Source organism: Camelus bactrianus, unplaced genomic scaffold (genome assembly GCF_048773025.1).
Source record: "Camelus bactrianus isolate YW-2024 breed Bactrian camel unplaced genomic scaffold, ASM4877302v1 HiC_scaffold_55, whole genome shotgun sequence".
Lineage (NCBI taxonomy): Eukaryota > Metazoa > Chordata > Mammalia > Artiodactyla > Camelidae > Camelus > Camelus bactrianus.
In genome coordinates this window covers 856,996-867,500 of record NW_027413972.1, presented here as the reverse complement: position 1 = coordinate 867,500, position 10,505 = coordinate 856,996, and the positions used below count along the sequence as shown (strand labels likewise).

Below are 10,505 nucleotides of genomic sequence, written 5' to 3'. Positions count from 1 at the left end.
TTGACCCTGTTTGGAAGTCTATTCACCTATGGCTATAACTGTTTGTATGAAACAGATAGTAATAGAATCTCAAACCCATCTAAAAGAGAAAGAAAGGAAGGAGAAGGGGGGGAAAAAAAAGTCTCTATTATTTTCTTGCTTCCCTCTGCCACTCTTAATGGTTTAGATGTCTTCTTTTTACAATTTTGTGTTTATTCCGTTTGGAATGAATGGTAGTGATCACCTTTCCGGTGATGAGTGGTCTCATTTTTGTACCATCCTCCTTCTTCTCTATTTAGAGTAGACCTGTTGATGTTTCTTTTAGCATGGGTTCAGTGTTGCTAAACTCTTTTCGTTTTTGCTTGTCTGTGAAGCAAAGTTCTTTACCTCCCCTTCTATTCTAAAGGATAGCTTTGCTGGATAGAGTATCCTAGGCTGCTTCTTTTTGTCTGTTTTGTTTTGTTTTGTTTTGTTTTTCATTCAAGAATTTCAATAGATCTTGCCACTCCCTTCTGGCCTGTAGTGTTTGTGTAGAGAAATCCGCTGAGAGCCTTATGGGGGTTCCCTTGAAACTCACTCTGTTTTTCTCTTGCCTAAAGGCGTTTAGGATCATTGCTTTATCCTTGACTCTGGCCATCTTGATTAGCCTATGTCTTGGTGTGGGCCTGTTTGAGTTCTTTCTGTTGGGTACCCTCTGAGCCTCCTGGACTTGGATATCTGATTCCTTCTTTAGATTTGGGAAATTTTCAGTCATGCTTTCTTCGAATATCTTTTCGGTCCCCTTGGTTCTTTCTTCCCCTTCTGGAACCCCTATTGTGCGTAGATGGGCACGCTTTCGAGGGTCCCTTAGGTCCCTAAGATGGTTTTCGTTGTTCTTTATTGGTTTTTCTCTCAGCTGTTCTGATTGGGTTCTTTCTGTTGTCCTGCCTTCTAGGCCACTTATTCGTTCCTCTGCGTGATCTAGCCTGCTTTGGACAGCCTTTAGACCAGTTCTCATTTCAGCCAATGAGTGGACCAGTTCTCCTTGACTCTTCTTTATAGCTTCGATTTCGTTTTTGACGTATAGTATATCTCTCAACACTATCTCTTGGAGTTCCTTCAGGACTTGGATCACTCCTTTTTGGAAATCTTGATCGAGCAGGCCATCCATGTCTATTTCATGGATCGTGCTTTCAGGGAATTTCTCTGGCTCTTTTAATTGGGAGTGGTTCCTCTGCTTCTTCATAATGCTCCTATCTCTCTGGCACTGTGGCTTAAGGAGTATCAGTTATCTATTGGTGTCCTTAAGGAGTTTATGTATTTATCGAAAGCCTAGGCAGGCATAAAACTTTAAAAGAGAGAGGGGGATAGGGGGAGAGAGAGAGAGACAGAGACAGAGACAGAGGGGGAGAGGGAGAGAGGGGGTGGGGGCAGGATGTTAAAAGAATGGAGAAAAAAAGGTTTGAAAACAGTGTACGATCAATAATAGAAGAGCAAGTTGAAGCAGAATAGCAATTGAGCTGAGACGTCTTCTAAAAGCCTTTAAAAACAAATAGAAAAGATCAGAAAATAATATACAGTTGTTTCAAAAGTAAATTTTTAAAAGGTAATCGGAAATAGAACAGATTTTAACAAAAGATAAAACAGAGGATTTTAAAAGACGGGAGAAAGAAAAGGTTTGAAGACAGTGTGTAATCATGAATAGAAGAGTAAGTGGAAGCAGAATAGCGATCGAGTTGAGACGTCTTTTAATAACCTTAATAAAAAGGAGGAAAAAAATCGAGAAACAATATTTGAAACCTGTGAATAACCAGTAACAGGAGATCAAAACCAAGAGAATGAAAAAGGGAAGGGGGTGGATGTTTAAAAATAATAATAATGAAAAGACTTGAAATGAAACATTTAAAAGGGATTAAAACCGTAAACGTATACGACTGTTCAAAAGTAAAGGTTAAAAAGGTAACAGAAGGTAAAACCGATGTAAAAGAGATTAAAAAAGAAAAAGGAAAAGAAAAAAAAAAAGAGGAAAAAAAAAAAAAAAAAAAAGGATGTGTTCTCCTGGAGACGGTGCGCTCTTAACGGTTTCACCGAGAAGTCTTTCTGTCGTCGCCCTGTTTCGTGAACTCAGCTTGCTGTTTCCGCGGGCCCTCTGTCGGCGCCCTCGTCTGTGCTGCCCTCGGTGCCTGTGGGCAAGTAGATCGCGCCCCCTCCTGGCACCGCGGTCGGATGCTGCGTTCCTGCCGGGAAGGAGGGAGGGTGGCTGGCCGCCTGCCCTCTCCCGGCGCCGGTCGCTCCGCTGCTCTGTGCGGCTGTGTGCTCCGCCTCGGGTCGGCGCTCCTCTCCGTAGGTGGGCTCGGGGAAGACGGTGGAACCGCCCCGCCCCTGCTGCATTCCAAAACTCGGCTCCTTCTTAGTCTTGGTGGCGCGAGTTCTCTGAGGTACCGGGGCAGATATATAATATCTGCCTCAGGCTGAAAACGAGTCTCAGTCCTGCCTAGGAGGTTGCAGAGCCCCCGGGTGCGGATTCGAGTCTCGGCCCCGCCCCCGCTCCCGCCCCCGCCCGCGCGCTGCGCGCCGCGCGCCAGGGGCTATGGCGGCTGTGGCTGCGCCCCGCCTCTCTTCTCGCGAGAAGGGCCGGTGATGGCGCCGCGGGTCTGAGGAGATGGAGGCTACGGCGCCCCTCTCCCCAGGGCACACCGGCCGTGTTGCTTTGCCTTTCTTTCCCCGTAATGGACGGGTTGGGGGGGCGGGTTGTTCTGCTCTGTATCCCCTCCTGGCCACGGCGCGTGGTGCCGCCGCCACGGTCCTCTGCCCGGCTCGTGCGGCCTGTCCCGGCCCCCGGCTGCCGGCCTGCGACTCGGGCTGGGTGTCGCGGGGACCCTCTGTGCCCGTTTCACTTGGATAGGTCGGTCAAGGGGCGCTCCGGGCAGCTCTGAGACTCGGAGGCTCCCCCACCGTCCCGTCGGCCTCTCCGTTGGAGACGGGGAGGTCTGGCGAACGAGACCTATTCCTCCTCTGCCGGTCCCTCCCGCACTGTTTTGCTTTTGACTCTTTCTTTTCTCCTTTTCTCCTACCAGATTTTGGGCGTCTTTGTCTTTCGAAGAGGGCGGTGTTCTGTCGGAGTTCCGCAGGTGGTCTGATTGGCCGAGTGGGTCCGTCGATGTGAGTTTTGGTGTATTTGTGGGAGAGGGTGAGCTACGAGCGTCCTTCTACTCCGCCGTCTTGCTTCTTCTCGGGTTATTTTTGAAGAGTAGGTGCTGGGGATTGAACCCTGGACCTTTATTTTTTGCATGCTAAGCATGGGCTGTACTGCCTGATCTCTAGACCCTCCCCACCGCAACCCCCCCCTTTCCCACCGCCTCCATAGTACTCGATGAATCTCCTACCTAGATATCTATGCTTCCTTGGAATAGGGCCGTCGTTTTCTTCATCGGATTGATGCACGTCTGTGGATTCGTCTCGTTTCTCTCCACTGCGGTGGGTGGCATCGGGGCGTGGGGTGGGGTGGGGTGGAGTGGCGTGGGCTGGGAACAGTTCTTCACGTGTAGAGGTGGAGCGGAGCGATGAGGATGGTGACTGTTTCCCCGAGTGCTCGCGCCGGGTGATGGAGGCCTGTGGTCTGACTTGGAAGAGGACTCGGGTGACCAGAACAGAGCCCGTGTGGGGTCGTTGTGGAGGGAGGAACTCCACCCCCCCCCCAGCCCCAGCCAAGGCACTCGTACCTCATCGAGGGACGGTCGGCCGAAAACAAACGAAAGCTGTCAGAGGTTTGGGGGTGGGGGTGAAGGGGTGGGTGTGTGTGTGTGTGTGTGTGTGTGTGTGTGTGTGTGTGTGTGTGTGTGTGTGTGTGTGTGTCTGTGTCTGTGTGGTGTGTGTGGTGTGTGTGTGTGGTGTGTGTGTGGTGTGTGTGTGTCCCCGTTCCCCGTACCACGGTCTCTGGTCGAGGCCCCCCCGAGCGGAGAAACGCACGCCAGGCCGTCCGTGCTCCTGGTTGTCCGGCCGCGTGTCCCTGCCACCCAGAGATCCCGAACCGTCCCGCTCGCTCCCCTGCCATGTGCCATGTGCCACCTGCCTGTCGGCCGGGCGCTATTTTAGACCCTGCGAAGAAGTCGACCGGACGGCCGGGCCGGGCCGGGCCGGGCCGGGCCGAGCCGAGCCGAGCCGAGCCGATCTGAGCCGAGCCCGTCCAGGCTGGGGTGGGTGGTGCTGGGTTCAGAGGAGTGGGGTACAAGCGGGAGGCGGGCGTCGATGGAGGGGAGGGGGAGGGGGAGGGGGAAGGGAGAGGAAAGGGGAGGGGAGGGGGAGCAGGGATGACGATGGTCTGGGGCTTGGCGTGTGGGGTGGGGGTGGGAGGGATGGTAGCCATCCTATGACTTTCTCTCCCTACCCCGCCTTTTGCAAGTCTGTTAGAGTGACAAGGTGGTGCTGGTTTCTGGCTGGTGCACACCATAGTGATTCTGTTCTTCTTTTTCCTGGTCTTTTTCAGGAACCCTCGTCCCGAGGGACTGAATCTAGTGCCCTGTGCTGCGCGGTACGACCTAGGGGTCGAATCTGCCAGGAGAGGACTTACAAGGATTTGGAGGATCCTGGAAAACTGCTACCATCCAGAATCCTACATGGATGTTCAAGATCTTGTGGATGGACGGACGGACGGAAGACGGATCGAATGGAGGCCCCGCCCCATCCCCTGGACCCCTTGGCCCAGGAGGATCGTGATGGGTCTGGAAAGGACTCTTCCGACGAGGGTCTCGGGATGGACTTTCTCGGTCTGCGGAAGGTGTTTCTGCACAAAGAGGAAGAGAGGGGCGTTCTCGGCCAGAGAGCCCGAACCGCCTCCTTTCAGGGATCCGCTCCAGTCAGGGTTGGGGTCGGGGTCAGAACGCAGCCACCGACAGCTCCCCTCCCTCGTCTTGGCTCTCCAACTTGGGAAACCCTCCTCCCTGCCCCCTCACCCATCTTCTCGTCAGCCGGCCTCCAGCTTCCCCGTGCCAACCACCTCTCTCATGCTGCCGGACTTTCCTCCTCCTTGGGCTGCCAGGAAGCTCTCCCGCTCCTCCACGTGCTTTGGCTTGGAATCCCTGACAAACACAAGCGGTGCTGGTGGGCGGGGCCGTGGGCGGTGGCAGAAGGACTCCCTTCATCTTATGGGAGCGATTTTTATCTCCATAGAGGTGGCGATTGAGAAAACACATAAAATCACTCAGAAGAATACCCATGTGTAGTATCCCTGACCTAGATCCGTGTCTGTCTGTCTGTCTGTCTGTCTGTCTGTCTGTCTCTCTCTCTCTCTCTCTCTCTCTCTCTCTCTCTCTCTCTGCCTCTCTCTCCATTTCGCTATTCTCTGTGTGTGTGTGTGCGCGCGCGCGCATGCGTGTCTGTCTGTCTCCCTTGTCTCTCTTTCCTCTCCTCTCCCCTCCTCTCCTCTTCCCTGTTCTCCCCCCTTCCCCCTCACCCCTCCACTCCTCTCTTCTCCCCTCCACTCCTCTCCTCTCCCTCTTCTCCTCTCCCCTCGCCTCTTCTCATTTCCCCTCCCCTCCCCTCTTTTCCCTCCTCTCCTTTCCTGTCCTCTCCCCTTTTATCCCTCCTCTCCTCTGCTCTTTCTCTCTCTCTCTCTCTCTCTCTCTCTCTCTCCCCCTCCCTCTCTCCCTCTCCCCCCCCTTCACTTCCCTCCCTCCTCCCTACCCCCCCAACCCCTACCTTCACAGGGCCTCATAGATTGCAATCGGTTTCCATGAAATGTGATGAAGAGGGAATGAATTTTAGAATGATATCCCCATGCCATCGAATCCTTCTTCCCCAGGGATAGCGACTTATTTGTGGTCGTGTTTGTTTTTGTTTTTCTTGTTGTTGTTTTGGGGCGCATCGAGGGCGCAGGAGGCGTTGGGAGTGAGGGTGATGTTTCTCTTTCTGTCTGTCTCCTCCTTAGGACGGATTTTAAGAGGAGGGAGGACTCACAGAAATCTACCATCTTGTCTCGTACTGCAGCTGTGTTTGAGCTTCCTATACGATCTGGGCGGAACACTCCCCACCCTCACCTCAAGCCGCCATTGCCGCCCCCTCAGCCCCCTGCACCCCCGTCCAGTCCCACACTTGGGGCGGTGGTTGGGCATGGGGGGATGTTGGCGGGGTGGTGGTTGGTGGGGGGTGGGGTGGTGGAGGAAACCAGAAAACAGACCACTGTGGCACGTGGGTGACTGGGGCTTCAGGGTGAAGGAGGATGAATAAAATGGCCGGAATTAGGCTAACGGATTATTGCTTCTTTTTTTGGCGGGGGGGGGGAGGATCATTAGGTCATTCATTCATTCATTCATTCACTCATTCATTTGCTGGGGGGGGGGTGTCATTCGGTTTCTTATGCTCGCCCTGAAAACGGTCAACTGTCCTGACTGACTGGTTGCTGCTCACGGTTCCAGGCCTGTTGTTGAAACTGGAAGCTATCGATCTTACTGTTTCTACTGTATTTCACTCATTGAAAGTCATCATCATGCTGGGTCTCTGAGTCTTTCTCCGAGGAGAAGGTCGGTCACGGGACTAATGACCTGACAAAATAGCCTGAGTGACCAAGAAGGCCACACCTTGAGTGCTTATGAGATAACGAGATCTAACCACCAGCCTCTATAGAATGGGTCACCTGGAGGCATCGTGACACCATTCTGAGTCTTCTGATGAGAAAACGATTCTGTGGATGGTGATCGATGCCCGATTGTTTGAGCTATGGCTCTAGAACCACCCCACCCACTCCATCCCCAAGGTGGGTACACAGTTTTGAAGACGCTAGCCTGCTGTGAATCCCCTTTGCCCGGCAGAGCGATAAAATGGCCTCTTTGCTTCTAAGCTCCGAGACCTTGTCTCTGGATTCTTGGGCTCGTCGGGGACGGGGGCCGATCTTTTGGCAACAAGCGTGCTTCAGAAACAGCGGATGCCCGAGAAGGACACTCTGCCTCTCCCTCTTCTTCCGGGCCTGAAATGGGGAGGAAAAAAACATCGCTTCCCCTGGAAGCTGGAGTCCGGAACCCGCCATCCGGAGGGACTTCTGGCTTGGCCTTCTCCTGGGGTGGGGGGGGGAGGGCACGCCACTGCACGTGTTCTTTGTCAACTCCCTGTTTCTCTCTTCTCGAGTTATCTCTTTGGGACGGCTCCCACACTGGGTGAAAACAGACAGACAGGCTGGTATGTCTCCCTACCCCACCCTTCGCCCCCAAATGACTGATCTCCTGTCCCATCAGAATCACCACTTGTTTTCCAACGTGGCTTTCTTGGATCCTGGAGGACTTGTAAAGGAAAAGCCCAGCTGGGCTAACAAGCTAAAGTCACAAATCTAAGTGTGATAAGTGTCCGTTTACTGATCTAAGTTCTGCTGGGCTAACTCGTAAATCTGAAGTTTAGTGTCAGTTTACTGGGCTAACAAGCTAACTCGTAAATCCAAGCTCAACAAGTGTCAGTAACGTGATCTGTTCCAAATTGATAAGCTCCAGTGTACTGATCCTTTGCTTTTTGTTGTTTGAGCCTTATTGGCGAATAGACCCATATTTGTAATTAACCCTATGAAACCTCATGTGCACGTCTTGGAGGTGCTCAGAGCTTCGGAGCAGAAGCCCCTCTGAGCCCGCCGGCGTAATAAATCTGAGTACTCCAACCCTCCGAGAGGTGCTTGTCTCTTGGCTGGCCTGTCATTTCCGTAACAGACTGATATCAACTTAGAGCCAAGATGGGCGCAGAACTGAAGGAGCTTCTCGGCTGGCCTAAGAAGCCTGTCGTCGTGATGTGGGAGGCATTCTTTACGAGGGACCTATCTGATTAAGTGCTTGACCGCCTTTTGGACTTTGAACCAACTTGGAGATAGGAACTAGGATGAGAGGGCACCCGAAATAGCTCAGCAAACTCTTCTCCATCCTTAGAAGACAGACAGACAGACAGACAGACAGACAGACAGACAGAGTGTGTGTGTGTGTGTGTGTGTGTGCGCGCGCGCGTGTTTGTGCGCGTGCGGGGGTGTGGGAGAGGGAGGAGATGACGTCAGCGTACTGGACACTGTTTCAGTGACATGGGGAGTGCTGTCAACTAGGAAGGAACGTCATGTATTCTTCAGCCTTGTGTCTGTACAGGTGGGTACACTCAGGGTTCCAGAAAGGATGGGATATTCCTGGCAGTCGTCTACTGCCCTGGCATCGAGGGCTGGCTGGCTGGCTGGCTGGCTGTCATCCAAAGTGGAGGCTCTCGTGAAAGGGACGGAACCGAGTCCCGAGGAGATGCCTCCTTCACTGACTTTCATGCAAACACAGTGGACCACAGCCTCCGGAAAGAGGGTGGGTGGCACACGTGGCCCCAGTCTGTTCTGTCCATTCGGCAAATGGCCTGGGTTAGGGGAAACCCAGCATGGCGACCATCCGACAGGCCGACCCACCGACCCACGGACGTGCTCGGTTTCTCCCAGCTTCCTGGATGACCTCCCCCACCCACCCCCACCCCACCCGCATTCCTTCACCCACCGTGGTGTCTGGTGTCAGGGCACTTGGAAGATGACTCCCATTGTTCAATAGACAGGGGCAGGAAGATTCCTATAGGACCGCAAAAACAGTCAACTGGCCATACATACATACATACATACGTACAAACTTTTTGTCCCCAGAGGCCTCAGACCTCCTCTCTCTGGACACGCTGAACCCCAGTAACTGGCCCCCATTCAACTGCCACATAGTAGGGGTCATCCAGACGTTCTTGGGATGGTAGGTATGACTTCCAAAGGGGTTGAAGCCTTCCTTCCCCCGCTGCAAGCCTGATGCCATCAGCATGGCCAGGACACTGCTACAAACAAACAAACAAACAAACAAACAAACAAACAAACAAATAAACAAACAAACAAACAAACAAACAAACAAACAAACACACACACACCACCACCACCACCACCACCACCACCAACAACAACAACAACAACGACAACAAAAGACAAACACATGCGTATGTGACTTGGGGACATACTTTCCGCAGCCTCCAGGGACGAAGGCACTCGCTTCGCTGGGTAAATCCTACGAGGCTTCACTAAAGCGCTTGCCAACTTACTTCTCAGAAAGATCGATCTCTGCCCCCATCACCCGCCATCATCAGGCAAGGTCGTCAGAATCCATGGGAGATATAGACTAGAAGAAGAAGTAGAGGAAGGAGGAGGAGGAGGTGGAGGAGGAGAATCAGTGACATGAGGTGTGTACGACTTCTTGTCTCCAAGAGGATTGAGTTTTAAATTTTTTTCTTTTCAGATACAAGGGAAAATAAACTTCTGTTTTTTCCCCTTCCTTCCCTTTTAGAGGCGGACACCCACATGGTAACTATCATACCTCTGTCAGCAGAATGGAATCCTTTCTCTTTTTCTCCCTCCCTGACCCTTCTGGGATTCAGAAATCCTCCGTGAGGATTTTTCTATTCTTGGCAGCAGAGTTATTAGCATCATTGACTTGGAGGCAAAAACTTAGGTTTCCATTAAACTGGGATAGACATGCATGGATAAAAGATACTAGTGCTACTCGTTTTCCTTAGGGTTCCCCTGTGTCTGTGGGGTGTGTGTGTGTGTGTGTGTGTGTGTCTGTGTGTCTGTGTGTCTGTGTGTCTGTGTGTCTGTGTCTGTGTCTGTCTGCCTGCCTGCCTGCCTGCCTGCCTGCCTGCCTGCCTGTTTATTGTAGGAACTCTCTGTCAATGGAAGTATAGTTGACTTACAATGTTGTGTTCATTTATGACGTACGGCATAGTGATTCACTTATTCACACACACACACACACACACACACACACACACACACACACACACACGTATACTTTTTCAGGATAGGTTATTACAAGCTATTGAACATAGTTCCCTGTGCTAGACAGTAGGACCTACTTGTGTACCTAGTTTGTATAGGGTGGTTTATATCTGCTAATCCCAAACTCCTGATTTATCCCTCTGCCCTCCCCCGTTCCTCCACCCTACCCTGTCCCCTGTGTTAACCATCGGTTTCTTTTCCATGTCTGCGAGTCCAGTCTGTTTCTGGTTTGTAAATAGGTTCCTTGGAGTCTTTTTAAAATGGAGTTATTTATGTATGGATGGGTGTCTTGACTTACTTTCAGATCCCACCTAGAAGTGATGGCATAGGATATCTGTCTTCCTCTGTGTGACTGACATCACTAAAGCTACGGAACGCTTCACGTATGTGCGTGTGTCGTCCACGTTCAGGGGCCGTGCTGATCTTCTCTGGATGGTTCCCGTGTTAGTCGATGTGCTGTGGCAGCAAGCGCTTGCCTTAGGGTTTTTGTCTCAACCTGAAAGCCGGCCCGGAGACTGAAGGTCTTCTAGTTGCCTCCACTATCTGCCTAGGACCATCTCCATGAACGTTTCCCATTTTCTCTCACCCTTTTGTCTTGGCATCATTGAGTACTAAAATGCTCCGTCTCCTGAAGCCCTGCAGACTGAAGCTGGACAACGGGAGGTAAACGTCAGAGAAATGGCCACAACAGCTCCTGTGGAAACCATCCTAGGGCCTGTTTTTGGAGGAGCCGCTCAGAGAGTTGAGCCGA

General features: G+C 52.1%; 1 non-coding gene across 1 annotated transcript; it reads right to left on the bottom strand.

Annotated features, from left to right (window-relative positions):
• Positions 1–10,117: 10,117 nt before the first annotated feature.
• On the bottom strand, positions 10,118–10,226 carry LOC141576991 (U6 spliceosomal RNA). Its single transcript, XR_012505425.1, has one exon. It is a non-coding gene; the product is annotated as a U6 spliceosomal RNA (small nuclear RNA).
• Positions 10,227–10,505: the final 279 nt, after the last annotated feature.